The 16754-nt window shown below is 45.3% G+C and overlaps 1 protein-coding gene across 1 annotated transcript in view; it reads right to left on the bottom strand.

The window, feature by feature from the left end:
• PLAC1 (placenta enriched 1) overlaps positions 1–15687 on the bottom strand; it is a 41359-nt gene extending 25672 nt beyond the window's left edge. The window contains exon 1 of the mRNA XM_078064248.1: positions 15611–15687. The gene's annotated coding sequence lies outside the window, so the exon portion shown is untranslated. The remainder of the gene's footprint in view (positions 1–15610) is intronic.
• Positions 15688–16754: the final 1067 nt, after the last annotated feature.

Below are 16754 nucleotides of genomic sequence, written 5' to 3'. Positions count from 1 at the left end.
CTGCTCTTGAACAAACAAGTCTTCAAATATGTGCCCAGAGCTGTGATGGACGTTTAAAAGGCTATGGAAAAATTCATCCCCTAGACTCTCAGGGTTGTTAATGTCTAGTCGGGGAGATAAAAAAATGAATTTTTCATCTTAGGACCTGACATATAGTAGACACTCAGTACATGTTTGTCGCATGAAGGAATGCTGCTGGCCAAATGCTAATTGCCCCCGGATGAGGGGAAGCAGCATGGGCTGGAGTAGTCAAGAAGAGATTTCTTAAGGAGGTAAGGGTTGGGTTGTCTTATAGGCTGAGTAGGATCTGGAGGTATTTTTTGAAGGAAAAACTGACAGGACTTGTTTATGGGGTGGGGGCGAAAGAGAGTAAGAAGCCAATGCAACTTCAGATGCTCAGTGACTGGGAAACAAGGGGAAGGCTATGAGTTTGATTCTGGACCTAATTAGCTTGAGCTGTTAACATAACATCCAAGCACAACTGCACAGTAAATATTTGGACTATGCAGAGCTGAGGGGAAGATTATACTAGAAAAACCCACCTTTTCATCTGAGTCTCCAGAAGATGTAGGACCTAGCCCCAACTTTGCAGCCAACAAACTGTGATTTAAGGCAATTCACAATGCCTCCCTGGGCTTTGATTTCCTCATCTGTAAAATGGGGTGCATCACTAGATGGTTTTTTTTTTTAAAGATTTATTTATTTGAGAGAGAGAGAGCAAGTGTTGGGGGAAGGAGCAGAGGGAGAGAGAAACCCAAGCAGACTCCATACAGAGCACGAGCCCGACACAGGGCTTGATCTCAGGACCCCCAGATCATGACCTGAGCCAAAAACCAAGAGTCAGATGCTTAACTGACTATGCCACCCAAGCACCCTGCTAGATGGTTTTTATGAGATAACATTTGATCAGCACCTGGCATAGTATCTGGTATTTGGAAGGAGCCACATACTTGTTGGAATGTTTTCCTTCCAGCTCTAAGGTTCTAGGATTCTAAGATTTCTTTGAACAGTCCTTACTGTAATGCCTTCTATGATTTTTTACTTAGTAGTTTTTTTTCCCCAGCAGAGCTCTCCAGTTTATATTATGTGAAGGTAAGAATGTAGGGGAGAGAGAATGTTGTACATGTTGTGTCTCAATCTTTACAGACAGAAGTTTTTCTCTCTTTTGAGCATTTGCAGTGTTCACGCTTGAATCAGCAAGGCCTCCATTTTGGCTGACTCCAGCCCTCCACTCTGGGGAGTACAATGGGCGGGTAGCCATTAGTACACAGGAAGGGAGGGCTTTGTGGTATCTTAAGGCCATTGGATTTTATTTATTTCCAGTTTGCTCAACATTTGTTCCACAGATCTGTACAGTTTAAAAATGGGTGGGGATGAGAAGAGGATGAAACCTAACTAGGCCTAGAGAAAAGGATGAACAACATTTGCCTTTTGCTATCAGACTGGGGCTCATAAGGCTTAAACATGAGACTTCTAGGCTTCGTCTTGTCTTTCTGAAAACTAAACAGTGCTGTGGCTTTTCACATGGCATCTGAAGAGTTGACTTTGGTTTGAGAAATGGTTCCATATCTTATTACTAGGATTTTATAAATCCATCCTCCATCTATCAGAAATAGTATTTATTGCTTTCAGATGAAAAAGATATTTTTCAGATTGTAAAGCAATATAAGCACATTGTAAGGAATTTAGAAATCACAGAAATTAGAAAATGAAAATCACTCATAATCCTACAACCTAGAGGTAACCAGTATTAATATTTCTTTTTTTCTTTTTGAGAGAGCATGAACGGAGTGGGGGAGGGAGAGTGGGAGAGAGAGAAACTCTTAAGCAGGCTCCACACCCAGTGTGGAGCCCAACATGGTGCTCGATCCCAGGACCCTGAGATCATGAAGAGCTGGTTGCTTAACTGACGTGGCACCCCAAGTATTAATATTTCTATTTCTTTCTTTCTTTCCAGTCTTCTTTTTTCTACACACACACACACACACACACACACACACGGGATCGTCCTGTATCTCCCTTCCCCCACTTAATTTAGGTTGTGAGCATTTCCTCATGTCATTATATAATCTCCTAAACATGATTTTAAATAACTACATAGCATTCCATAGTATAAATGTTACTGCATAGGATTTCATAAGAAGGACAACTTTTAAGTTGTTTCCACTTTTTCTCCATTTTAAAACATGTTACAATGAATTTCCTCATATTTATATTTTTTCGGGCATCTCTACTGTTTTTTTTAGGATAAGTCCTTAGAAAGAGAATTACTGGGTGAAAGAAGAAGAACACTGTTCAGGGTTTGGCACGTGTCAAAGTGCCCAGTGGGAGAGTTGCTCCAGTTGGCATTCCCAGTAGTGTTTGGAATGCCTGCCTCATTGCGTTAATCCAGAATACTTCACCCTCATGTACACCTGGCCCTATTTGGGACCATTTTAATTCGAACAGCATTTGCTGAGCACCTAGTATGTGTTGGGTACTGTGCAGCCATTGGGCTCACTCCTGTCATGCAGTGTAAGTGCTAGGTAGATAACATACACAAAGATGGTTAAAAACACAAGTGAAATATAACAACATACACATCTCTACGGCCAAGGCTGATATCATTCAGTCTTTAAATGGCTACTGTTGGAGGAAAGACACCGCACTAGCCAAGTTAAAGAAATAATTTAGCTCTGGTAAACACTTTAAAAATGCATCAGTATGAATCTTGCAAATACTAAAGGTTCAGTTGTGATCATTTATGCTGTATTTCCTGGCATACATTTGGGTATGAATGGAGAGGAATATTACAAATCCACATCTTTTAAAAGAGAAAAAAAAACAACAACCCCCAATTGGGTAAAAAAGACAATTTCTGCTTTTGTCAGGTCCTTTTAGAAAGTTAACCTGTTGGTTATCAGAGAAGGGGGACACAGAACACACAGAAAGCTAACCTCCTTCTGGCAGCTGGGGATAATTTGTCAGTCTCCTTTGAAATGTGGCTTTGTGCTCGCTAGTGAAGGCAGCTGGGACAGAAAAAGCATGACAGACAAAAGCTGAAATCCACATGAAGAAAGGTCTTTTTCCCAAAAATTGCTGCCCGAGTTAGCAACGGTCAGAAAAGAAAGTACATGTGTATCTTCCCAGCAACAGCCACGTCTGGTCCTAGAGGAGGCCCTCTACGCTACAGGGATCATTTAGAATAGCGGTAGCCCTGAATAGGGCTGCTGAAGAGCATTTAAACAACCCCTCCCACCCCCATGGAAAGTTACACCCTCAAATGAAATTGATTTAAAACTAAATGTGTTCGTTTTTGACTAAATGAAGGAAAGTATCATGTCTAAAATCCAATCAAAAGCATTTACTATGCTGAAGAAGATCTACTTAAGAGACAGGGGATGATGGCTCAAGAAATAGAGGTTTAAGAATATGATTGCAATTTAAAAGGGAACCAATGGAATCACTAAAAGTAATACCACCAAACTGGAAACAACCTACATGTCCTTCAACTGGTGAATGCATAAACTGTGGCACATCCATGCAATGGAATACTACTCAGTAATACCAAAGAATAAACTATTGATACACGAATCTCAAAATAATTATCCTGAGTGAAAGATGCAGTCTCAAAAGATTACATATTCTATTGTTCCATTTCTGTAACATTCTGGAAAAAGCAAAATTATAGCAACACAAAACAGAGCAGTAGTTATCTGGGGTTGGGGGTAGAGGGATGGGTTGATTATAAAAGGCAGCATGAGAAAATTTGGGGAGGTAATGAACTGTTCTATATCTTGATTGTGGTGGTAGTTACATGACTTTATATATTTGTCTTAACTCATAGAACTGTACACCAAAAATAGTGAATTTTTCTGTATGCTATATTATTTTTTTAAAAGATTTATTTATTTATTAGAGGCGAGGGGGCAGACGGAGAGGGAGAGAGAATCTCGAGCAGACTCCCTGCTGAGCCCAGAGCCCAACGCGGGGCTCACTCTCACGACCCTGAGATCATGACCTGAGCCGAAACCAGGAGTCAGATGTTTAACCGACTGAGCCACCCAGGCGCCCCTGTGTGCTATATTAAAAAGTGAATGTGGGTGCCTGGGTGGCTCAGTCAGTTAAGCATCTGTCTTCAACTCAGGTCATGATCCCAGGCTCCTGGGATGGAGCCCATCGTACTCCCCACTCAGAGGGGAGTCTGCTTCTCCCTCTTCCTCTGCCCCTCCACCCCGTGCTCATGCTTGCTCTCTCTCTCTCTCTCTCAAATAAATAAATAAAATCTTTACAAAAAAAGTGAATGAAAAAAATCTCACAAAGATAACACTATTAAACGTGGGGAGGTGGGAGACAGAGGGGAGGTTGGAGTCATGTTAAGGGAGCTCATTTTTTTTAATAGCAGGGAGTCAATAGATACGGTCCCAAATGGATAAACCAAGAAATAGGAGTGGAGGCATATTATTTAGTGATACCAGAGTAACCACCAGCTGAATTGAAAACAGAATCTGTGAAAACGGTTGCCTCTGAGGAGTGGGAGTAGGGGTGGGGCCGAGCACTGTTGTGTTTTGTTCCAAGCTCTCCTGTATTATTTGGTATTTTTGAACCATGCTCATGCATTGCTCTGATTTAAAAATAAATGTAGTGGAAAATGCACTGGACTGGGAATCGAGAAACCTGATCTCTAAACCCTGATTCTGCACTAATTGAGCAACTCCCTTCTCTCTGGCTCTCAGTTTCTACATCTGTATGACAACGGGGTTGTTGGACTTGATGATCTTTGAGACCCCTTACAGACCTAAAAAAAAAAAAAAATGTATCAAATTAGATGCTTTGCATATCCACGACGAGTCTTTGTCAAATCCAACCCTGAGAGACAGACATTTTTATGTTTAAAGCCAGAAGGGATGAAATTGTCTCATTAAACAGTCTCTTTCTAACTAAGACACAGATTGGTTCAAAGACTCCCTTGGAAATGACAGTTAATTGACAACGGAGCTAGGGCTGGGGCTTCGGGCTCCGCATGGCTCTTGCCATGGCACATGCAGCTGCTCCCTGGGATGACACCAGGAGTGAAACTCAGATGCCTGACATGGTTTCACTGGCCTGGGAAATGAGTCAGAATTTTGGAAGTGGTCCCGACATAAGCATGCATGGTGCAATACCATAGAAATCCCGAAGTTGGTCATGGCTACGCTCAAGCCCAATTTGGGGGCTCCATTTCCTAATAACTGGCAGACAAGCTGCCTTTGACAGCGACTGCCAGCCTACTGACTCGCCGTTTTGTGTGGTAGGAATCCCAGCACTCAGAAATACCACCATTCTCAGTCGGATTGAAAACAATGGTTTGACCATTTTTTTCCCATCAGTCTTTTATCTCCATGAGCTTTAAGCTCAGGCCATGTTTCACTGAAATCCATCAAGGACGATGGAAGGTATGTTCAGTTGGAAATTTTTATCAGGCATCATCAAACAAACAAGGTATCTTGGGATGGTTTAGCCTTCCCCATGGGAAGAGGGTTGAAACAGACCCCTGACTTTGATGGCACCATCTTCCTAGGAAGACCTTCCATGTTGACTAGCAAGGAAGCTAAGAGCATGTGTGATTTGCCGAGCACTCCCCCCTCCCCCTTTGCCTGGGCCTGCAGGCTCACTTGCCCCTCATCACATAAGGTCTGAGGTTTAGAGAATAAGGACACCATTATGCGGGGCTATCATTCTTCCTCAGTGGAAACAACACTGCCCTTTGTAAGCTCCCAGCAAACTTCAAAGGGTGTGGCTATCTTTCTGTGCTCCCGGGGAAGCCTCCTCAGGGAAACACTGCTCACAGCGCCTTTCTGGTACTAGGATCTTCTTCAGCTGATAGTGAGTTAAAACAGAAATTTTTAGGCACCCTCCCATTGGCGCTTTGTCTATTTAAGAAGTAAAATTGTATTTTTAACCCCCCCTTGGAAAACACTTGTTTGCCAACTTTTGTGCCCCCCCATCTGTGCTCCCACTCCAGCCTGGCTGTCTGCCCAGCTCTGAATCCTGCCTTACCTACTGCCTGGCATTTACTTCACAACAGCTGGCCCAGGGATTTCAAGTGCTTAGCCTCAGCTGCCAGCTTCGGGAAGGAGAGGCCCCTGTAGCCGAGCTTGTGACAAAGACAGCATTTGTTTCCACACCAGCATTCTCAATGTCAACAGCAATGACAGGCTCCAAAGGGGATCATGCCCCATCACTGCCCACTTGGGGAGAACTCCACGAGCCCAGGGATGTTCAGACAGCCAGCTTCCATGTCTGCTTTGAGTCTCCCCACCACGCCGTGAGGGGACTGGAAACCAGTACCAGGATCCCCGGTTGACAGTGGAGAAAGGCAAACGACCGGACGCTAGGAGATTGCCCAAGGAAATGATGATCGTATTGTTCCAAACAAGAATCAGAATACCTAGGTCTGACAAACATCCGTTTCTGAGATTGGCCACTTTGTTGATGTGAAAAATGCTCTAAACGTGGCTTGCTCATGGAGTGACTGACAGCGGTGGGGGCCACCCAAAGTGGTGGCTAATGGGAAGGAGGCCGGTGTGAGAGTAGGTGTGCCTTATTTACCCTGCAGAGACCCGGCAAAAAGAGACTGTGCCCCAGATCACCTCTCCAGGGGGCTGGGTGGCATTCCTGTCTTCCTTCCACCAACAAGTGTTGACTGTGCCAGGCGCTGGGATAATACAGATGACTCAGATCAGCCTTTGTCCTCAAGGTGTTCACAGATGGACGAGGGTGTCACCAGTCTCCGTGGGGACTGGGGGCTATGACAAACAGTCTCGCTTCAGACCCGAGGAGGTTCATGCTCATCCTTCAGTGGGCCAATAGAAAATGGTGTTGGTGTGGTTTTTCTAACTGTAGAGATGGGTGTGTCCTGAATGACTCACTGGGATTCTCCTCCTTAAGAGAAGGATCCGTTTTGTCACGAATCTGGTCAGACTACCCATAATGCTTAAAAACATAGCCTCCAATGATTATTTTGGTTGTTGGGTTTTTCTCTTCAGGAATAAAAGTGGTGCCAGTCTCTGATTCCTCAATAAGTTAAGCACAGCATTGCCATATGACCCATAACTCTACTCCTGGATATATATCCCAGGGAATGGAAATCTATGTCCAGACAAAAACTTGTCCATCAATGTTCACAGCAGCACCATTCACAATAGCCAAAAGGTGGAAACGACCCAAATGTCATCAACTGATGAATGGATAAGTGAAACGTGGTCTATTCATACCATGGAATATGATTCATCCATAAAAGGAATGAAGTAGTGACCCATGCTAGAACGGAGATGAAGCTCGAAAACACGGGGCTAAGTGAAAGAAGCCAGACACAAAAGGACACATGTGATATGATCCCCGCTACATGAACTATCCAGAATATGCAAATCCACAGAGACAGAAAGTAGATTAGTTATACATCGGGCTGGGGGGAAGGAAGAATGGGGAGCGACTGCCTTGGTCACTGTCGAGAGGTGTTCCTAGCATGTAAGAGGCACTCGATAATTATTCGTGGGGTTCTTTAAAAGAATGAATAAAACGTATTTTTCGAACACTCTTCTGAGAGCATCTGAGAAGCATGAGCCATTTTTCTCTAACATTTCCAGAATGTAGGGAATCAGTTGAAGTATAAGGCCAGTGGGGAGAGAGGGAGAGCGAGCTCTCTGGTGTCTCTTCTTATGAGGGCACTAATCTCATCATGAGGGCCCCACCTGCATGACCTCATCTCAACCTAATGACCTCCCGAAGGCCCCACCTCCAAGGACCATCACATCGGGGGGTTTGGGCTTCAACACGGGAATTTGGGAAGGGGACATAATTTAGTCCCTAGCAGCCAGGATGCATGAAGTAGTCACAGGCCGTCAATGGAAAGGATCATATTTGTGCTCAAGATACAGATGTTGATGTCTTCACTGTATCTTCTCCCTCCGACCCACCAATGGGGCCTGCTCATCTTTGGCTCCTGCAGCCCCTAAAATCTCTTCTCTGACACGGCTTTCCTTGGGTTGTAGTATCATCTCCAAGCTCCCAAGAATCTAGAGGGGAGCAGTTTCTCTCGCTCCCTTATTTATACTAGTAACATTAGGGCCCCCCCCACCCCAGGGAGCTCTGCCAACATCAAGGGTCACTCTTTCCACCCTTGCCCTGCCCTCTGCCCAGACCCGATGCTTGCTGCTTGCTTTTTACCCAGTAAGACACGGGCATTTTGCATTACACGGCATAGCGGTCCATGCAGACCCCACAGCCCCAAAGCTGGTTGCCGGTGACAGGTTAGGGTGGGTGCCACCAGGAAGGAGAGCAGCAGGCTGGAGCTTCTGAACCGATGTGATCGCAGCAACCAGTCATCCCAGTGTCATATAAACACAATGATTTATAATAGTCCATGTTAAGGTGCCTGACACATTGTAAGCACTCAATAAATGTTCATTATTATCCTTATCATAAAGGTATTTATGCCTCCATTAAAATGGTATTGAATATTTAGGCATATAGGTAAGTTGTTATGATGTATTATTAAGTGAAAGAAGGAGATTACAAAGAACGTGTACAGCATCATCCCATCTTTACAAAAAAGTTCTAGGTATAAGAGAGATATTATTGTATAGTAATTTAGGGCTCAGGATCTGAAGGCAGGTCTATTGTTTAATCTGTGCACTGTCACTTATTAGCTGTGTGACCTAGAGGGAGTTACTAAACCTCTCTGAACCTCAGTTTCTTTAATCTGTAAAATGGAGAAGGTATGTGTGTGTGTGTGTATGTGTGTAGATACACATTAATGATACGCTTGCATAGCTACACAGCCCAAGAGATGTGAGTGGATTATAATTTTACATCAGAATTAACAAGATTTCAGTACGGTAGTTAGATACACAGCGAACACACAGAAATCAAAAACTTTCTTAGATGCCAGCAAGAAGCAGAAAATATGAACAAAAACACCAGTCACAAGAGCAGCATAGGTTTAGTGCGAAGAGCGGAGTGTCCCCTGCGCCCAGCTAAGCCGAGCTTAGCAGCCATCTCACTGGTACTACGGATTCCCAGGCCTACAAGCAAGGCTCTGGCTTCGGCCCTCTCCCGTCGGGGCTCAAGCCCAGCTGAAGGGACTGCCTGTCGGACTCTATGCCATCCCCTCAGCTTCCTTGTTCTCTCCCCAGTTGAGATACAATTGCTCCCACAGCAAACTAGTCTGCAGACCCGATCCCCTGCCTCCCACGTACACAACTTTATAGATCGTCCTCCTCACAAGGCCACTTTCACTTCTTAAAGACTTTATTTATTTGAGAGAGAGCGAGAGAGAGCATGAAGGGGGGGAGGAGCAGAGGGAGAAGTGGAGGGAGAAGCAGACTCCCCGCTGAGCGCGGAGCCTGACGAGGGGCTCGATCCCAGGACCCTGGGATCATGACCTGAGCCGAAGGCAGACGCTTAACCGACTGAGCCACCCAGGTGCCCCCACTTTCGCGTCTTGAACCACACATTAGTTTTGTGAGAGTCCTTGCTTGAAATGTGCAGGGAGATGTATCTTGAGCAGTTTCCGGGGGAAAGGTTTTCATGGTCATGAACATTATGGGCTCAGATCCCAGCTCTCCACTTGCTAGCTGCCTTGCGTTGGTCAAGTCTCCTAACCTCTCTTTCCATCACTTTCCTCTTCCGTTGTCTGGGGGCTAACACTGGCACCTGGCTTTTAGGGATTTGTGAAGCTTACGTGGGATTAGGTACATAAAGGGTTTAGCACGGTTCCAAGCACACAGGAAGCTCTCAATGTGCAGGAGCTGCTGTCTTCCTTAAAACAGGAACATAGTGGAGCCTTGAACAACATGGGTTTGAACTGCACGGGTCCACCTATATGCAGATTTTTTTTTTTTTATAAATACAGTACAGTATTGTAAATGTATTTTCCTTATGATTTCCTTAATAACATTTTCTTTTCTCGGAGCATACCTTATTATAAGAATACAGTATGTAATACCTATAACATACAAAATGTCTGTTAATAGACTGTTTTTGTCATCAGTAAGGTCAACAGCAGGCTATTAGTAGTTAAGTTTTGGGGGAATCAAAAGGTACACGCGAATTTTTGACTGTGCAGGGGTGTGAACATGTTCAAGAGTTAACTGTAGTTTTTCCTAAACAGATAACAGAAGTTCCATCTCCTGTACGCTACGGACTGCTTACAGCAACTAAACAGATTTCCCCACCTCTAGCTTTTGTCCAAGAGAGCTTCAATAATATCGGGATCTTAGTTTTACCCTGGGAACCCCAAACACAACCGCACAGGACTCCTCAGAGTGCACAGGCTCAGATATAAGCTATGGACTTACCACCTAGATGGACAGAAAGAAGTCACATACAGGAAACAACCAGTCTCAGTGAGAACCAGGGAGCAGTCCTGAGACATACGTATATTAGCAAATAGAGCCATATGGAAACGTATATAAGGAAATACGTGATCGCGACACAATCCTTTCTAAGCCCTGAAGCCACAGGGCTCTATTCATCCAGCAAAGGCAATTTAAACACAACAAAGTCATTTTTATATTCCCTTAAATGTGAAAACAAGATCTTCTTCTAGCAAGTGCGAACGTATGCAACCTTCACTCAGCTGAGCCGGTGCTGAATCCAGCCTCTGTCGGCAACCTCGATCGAGTGCATGGCCCCTTCCCATAGAGGAGGGAGACCCAGCCTGGGGTATGAGGAGATTGAACCAGGCCTGGGCCACTCAGACACATAATAGGTAGAAATAAATGGTGCTTCAGAGAGTCCCGGCTAACGTGATCGCTCAGAGGCATCTCCACGCTCACCGCCCCGGGAGTGAAGAACTACTTCACAGCACTGGGTTTTCTCGCCCAAAGGAAAGTGTTCAAATCTAGGAAAGAAATTCTCAGGACAACCCAGGGAACTGACTCCTGAGCTCCGCCCCCCTCCTTTGCAGACCTCTCTCTCTGTACATTTTATGCTGAAATGTCAACAACATCAGTTCACCGCTGGACCAGGTCCATGACCAGTCTGTGAAGGCCGAGAGAGGTGTTTTTCCACCTGAAAAGCTTCTCAAGACCTGTTGCATCAAGTAGAGCCCCGGGCAGAGGCTGAGGAGGGGGACTGTGGAGGCGTTTTGTCACACCGCACCCCCAAAGCCTCCCTGGGAGGCAGGGCACTAACCTGCACATAACTTAGGGGGGTTTCTTTCTTTCTTGGTTTTTTTTTTAGGGATATTGTGCACATTAGTTAACTACTCTGAAAGCATCATTTTCCTCATCTGTGAAATGGGGAGAAATAGCAAAATATATCTCAAGAGACTGTTGTGAAGATTAAACAGGGTAATGTCTTTAAATTGTTTAGTAATATGCAAGTCCTTGATACATGCTGACTATTATTATTACTACTGGTTAATCCTCATATATAAATTATTTTTATTTTTTATTTTTTTAACAATTTTTTAAAAAGATTTTATTTATTTGACAGAGAGAGACACAGAGAGAGAGAGAGAGCACAAGCAGGGGGAGTGGGAGAGGGAAAAGCAGGCTTCCCGCTGAGCAGGGAGCCCGATGTGGGGCTCAATCCCAGGACCCTGGGACCATGACCTGAGCCGAAGGCAGATGCTTAATGACTGGGCCACCCAAGTGTCCCAAATTATTTTTAATTTTAAAAAGATTTTATTTGAGACAGAGAGAGAGAGAGAGCATGAGCAGGGGGAGAAGCAGGAGAGGGACCAGCTGACTCCCTGCTAAGCAGGGAGTCCATGGGGCTTGATCTCAGGAATCCCAGGATCATGACCTGAGCCAAAGGCAGATGCTTAACCGACTGACCCACCCAGGTGCCCCTATAAATTATTTTTAAAATTACTACAGCTTAGTATTATTTTCAGAAATTGTAAGTTTTATATAATTCCCATGTATCACAAGAAAGGACAACTGGAAACATGTGACTGGTCTCCCCCCCTCCTTTTTAGCTATTTAAACAAATCTTTCCCATATAATTTTTGACTGTTCTTAAATTCAAAAAAAGCCTACTGTTCTAATCTGAAAGCATTCTAAACTTAGGGGAGCTTTTAAGTCAAAGAACCTTCTGTGCATCCTTTGGTAAAGACCCATTTGGTAACATGGAGGGTCACCTCTTGGTTTTTCTCCTTTGCAAGTGATTTTGCCTGGTTGGCTTGAAGCAGGTCATGTGCTCCTGTATGAAAGATGCATTGCTTGTGCTAGTGGGTGTTTACCCAAAGAATACGAAAACACTCATTCAAAGGGATCCGTGCACCCCTATGTTTCTGGCAGCATTATTTACAATAGCCAAACTATGGAAGCAGCCCAAGTGTCCATTAGCTGATGACTGGATAAAGAAGAGGTGATATCTATACATACAACGGAATATTATTCAGCCATCAAAAAGAATGAAATCTTGCCATTTGTAACAACATGGATGGAGCTAGAGAGTATTATGCTAAGCGAAATAAATCAGTCAGAGAAAGACAAATAGCATAGGATTGCGCTCATATGTGGAATTTAAGAAACAAAACAAACGAGCAAAGGGAAAAAAACAGAGAGACAAAGCAAGAAACAGACTCTTAACTATAGAGAACTGATGGTTACCAGAGGGGAGGTGGGTGTGTGTGTGTGTGGGGGGGATTAAGGAGCACACTTGTGATGAGCACCAGGTGATGTATGGAAGTGTTGAATCACTATATTGTACACCTGAAACTCATATTACACTGTATGTTCACTATACTGGAATTAAACTAAAAAGACACAAAAATAAAGATGCAAAATCAATTTGCTCCTTGCAGAGAGAAAACTCTTGGTTTTACTGGAGGCGAAGGCTCCAGAGACCAGCAAGCTCTCACTCATCATTCCCACGGCCTCATGCTAGCCCCAACCGTTCTGCCCATTTCAGTCTGGATTTTTATTTGCGGCTCCCAGCCGGACTCTCTGACTCCGTCCCCTTTTCTTGCCCCTCTGCTGCCACACTTAAGCTGCTCCTCACTGCCTACCACATCAAGTCCACACCCTTTCCCTTTTGGTTTGGGCACTTGAGGACTTCGGTAACCTCTTCAGCCAAAATTTCCGCTACTTTCCGAAGCAGCCCCCTGGGTAGTCACCGTGGAAGCACCTCCAGCCCCCAGCATGCACTCCTTCCAGCCTCTCTGCTCTCGCTGTTCTGCCCACCACACTTTCCCTCTTCCCTCCATCTCCCAAAACCCAAGGCCCGCCTTTCAGAAGCCTTTCGAGTGTCCAGCCACTGACTTAAGTCTCTCTTCTCTGTAGCCTCACAGCCCCTAACGGTACCAGACCATCGGGTGCGGTGACTTCTTGGACTGTTGGAATTCTCCACTCCCCGACCTGACCATAGAAGCCTTTCCCGTGGGCCTAGCTCCGTGCTATGTTCATCTGACCACACCAGTCGTTCTAGTCTCCTATAGACACAGCCTGAACCCCTACCTAGAATTTTTCAATAGCCAAACACGGTTTCAGGGCCCCTCCACAGCTTTTAGCAGAGGACAAGTGTTAAACAGGCCAAAGCCTGTGTTTTGACAAAATAGCAAAGGTCCAATCAGTTTTGTTCCCGTGCCCACCAATGGGCCACTGAGCATGGCCCTGGGCAGCAAGGTGGCCCCAGAAAGAGCTCGCCATGTAGCCAGAAAAAAGCTTCAGGTCTTCTTAAGGACTTGCCCACCTGGTACAGACACTGTTGATGTTTTTATTTACTGAGCATTTAGTATGCATCAAGGACATTATAGCCATCACCTCGCTTAGAATCCCCATGACATCCCTGTTATTTCCCCCTATCTATTAGACGAGGAAACTGGATCAGGGAGATGAAGTGACTTGCCCCAAATCACAGAGCTGTCTGCCTCTAAAGTTCAAGCCGTACGGCAAACAATCCCCACTCAAATCCTCTTAGTGTGGCCATCACCTTACAAATCGGGCAGGGGGATGACCAGAGCTTGGCAGCGTGCCCTGTGGGTACCCATCCTCCCGAGGCAGCGGGAGGGACGAGAACAAAGACAAAGCTACCGCCCCACGAACCTGCGGTTGGGGCTGCAAATTGTGACATTCATGAACACGATCACAGTTCCACCTTCCTCCTGGCCAAAAGTTCTTAACCTTTTTGGGGGTAGACCCCTTTGAGAATCTGAGGAAAGCTATAGGCTCTCTTCTTAGAAAACTGTATATAAATGCAAACACACGATTTTGTGTAGTTTCAGAAAAATTCATGGAGCTTCCTGTATTTCATCCAAGAACTACAGACCCTACGTTAAAAAGTCCCTGCTTTAAGCCAACCTAATTCTATGTTTTAAAAAGTGATAAATTAGGCAACAACCTAGGTCACACAAGCCAGGGTTTGCTTTATGGAAATTGTGTTTTCATGTAACTTTCAGGAGCATGCCTAGTTGCCTCTGTGAGATGCATTTGCAATAAGCATCTCTGTGCTCCCCTGGAGCGCCATGCAGTCAGAGATGACGATGGTGCGGATGACCATCCTCAGGACTGGCCAGGGCATTGAGCTAGAAATGACACATAGAGCTGGTAGGAAGTTTTTTGGTTTTTTTTTTTGGTCACCGGAGGGTGGGTAGCCACTCAGCAGACAGGAGTGGCCGGCCTCGCTACATGGCGATTGGACTATATGACCTATAACGGCCCCACTCAGCACCATGAGTCAAGGGTTCTAAGACCTATGGAAACCCGAAGAACATTCAGACCGCAAGTCCACTCCTGTTAAGCAGCTGATGGCTCCACGAGAGGCCAGGTACCCAATGGGGGTGGAATAAGTCTATATTGGCTCCCTCACCTGAGTCTACAATCAACCTCCTTAACTCTGGCCCGTGTTATTCCAAATAGCAAGTGTTCGTTCCCTGCCAACCAGAGGTCTTATTGTTCTTTTACAAAAATAGTAGATAATCCCAACCCAAGTCATTCCAAGGCCACTTCCCCCTGGCCTCTTGTGTTTTGAGTAGACAAGGTCTTACTGTAATCTTTAATACTATTGTTAGTCACAGCCCAATACCGCTTCGTCTGAGGCCCCCGCGAGTGTTTGAACCCTCATACAAACGGTGCTTAGTTGCAAGGCATAGATCTGATACATGGATCCTACAGCACTTTATCCTTTTAAAAACCTTTGCACTTGAAAACGAGATGTTGCGTAGTATGTTCGAAGGAACGGTGGACCTGGAGCCCTCGTTCCTGCGTGTATAGCTTCTCACCTCCCTGAGCCTCACTTCCCTCTCTCAGACAGGTAACAATCCTTACCCTGCTTACGTCACATGCGTCTTGCCAGATTCGAATAAGAGAGTGAGTACAGAAATATTGTATTCACTGTAAAGTGCTCGACAAACAGAAGAATTCATAACCATTAGCAATTCAGAAATTTAGAAAACATTTATCGAGGCCATATTATTCCCAGGCACTTTATGTACCTTAAGTGCACACAGGATCTGAAACAGGCTTGGAAAAAGGAAAATAAGGCTTCCAAGCCCATAGTGCCAGGTGGCAAGGAACTGGGGCACTCTCTCTCTTGCTCCTCCTTTCCCCCTCCCCCAAGACCAGATGGCTTTCCATTATTACTCCACGTTGCCCTGTCCCAGAACATTCCCCCATTGGAATAAGAAATTGTTACTCACTTATGAAAAATATATGCTTGACCCTCCTTGAGACCTCCAAGGCAGTCGCTTCTGTTTCCTCCTTGTGAATGTGCGGCTGGGGATGTAGAGAGGAGAGAGAGAGGATGAAGCAGCCCCTCGGACTCAACCCCTCTATGTCAGAACTGTTGGAGAAGATGGCCGACGACTTCACTCTCCCTCTTTCCCCGCCCCCCTTTCTAATTTGCAAGTTGTAAAAATGTGTCGCCCCCCAAATGCACCAGGTGTCTCCAACTTTCTAATTGAGCAAGGCAGACTCCTTCCCAGCCAAGAGCCTTGAAATATTTATCCAAATTTTAGCTTCACTGAATTAATGCCTTAAGCTGGTGAGCAATCCAACTGAAGGTCAATGTTCGTTTCCTAAAGTTGTCCAATGTCTGTGTGGTATTTAGACCTGAAAATGATGACTTTACTCCAGATTGCAAACTCCCCAGAGTGCACCCTGGAGATGGAAGCCAGCCCACACTGTTTTCTGATCAGTCAGCATAAATGAACCTCTCTTTCGAGTTCAAGGTGGGCTCAGAATTGAAGCTGTCTTGAGATAAAGCAGATCAGCCCCATTCACCCCTGGGGGGAAGGCCTCCGAGCAGGGGAATGTGAAAGGCCCCTCCGGTCAGGGGAGACATCCGCTCCCCTTGGCTTTGGGCTGTACCAGTTGGCAGATAAAGCTCCGTGTGAATGCAGGCCAGACCAAAATGGTGCCGAGACAGCCACAGTGTTGTTTAGCAAAAAGAAAGGAAACATCTGCAAATCCTGCGTTGGTGCTGAGCAGGGATAGCCTGCTGCTTTTCCTCATGGGCCCACGGTGGGCCAGGTCCTGACTGATCAGAATGGTTCCCTGAAACAAATGCATTTGAAAGATATTTTCCATCCCCCCCCCCCAACAGGAAATTCTTGTGTTTAGTCATCCTTACTCCATGGGCTGAGTCAGCAAGCTCTGCTTTAACCACAGCTGCTTTCAAATGGTAAGCTTAGAGGACCAGTTCGTTGAGTGAGGAGGCTTGGCCGAAATGCTCTGACAGCCATAGCTCTGAAATCGGGTTGGATACATTGGAGGAGCTGCAAGTTAGGCGCTGCTCAGGACCTTCGAGTCCTCCTGGGTGGGCCTCAATTACTTTTTAGTATG

The sequence above is a fragment of the Halichoerus grypus genome, chromosome X, assembly GCF_964656455.1.
Source record: "Halichoerus grypus chromosome X, mHalGry1.hap1.1, whole genome shotgun sequence".
NCBI lineage: Eukaryota > Metazoa > Chordata > Mammalia > Carnivora > Phocidae > Halichoerus > Halichoerus grypus.
Note: the sequence above shows the minus strand (reverse complement) of the source record. Positions and strands in the feature narration are given on the sequence as shown.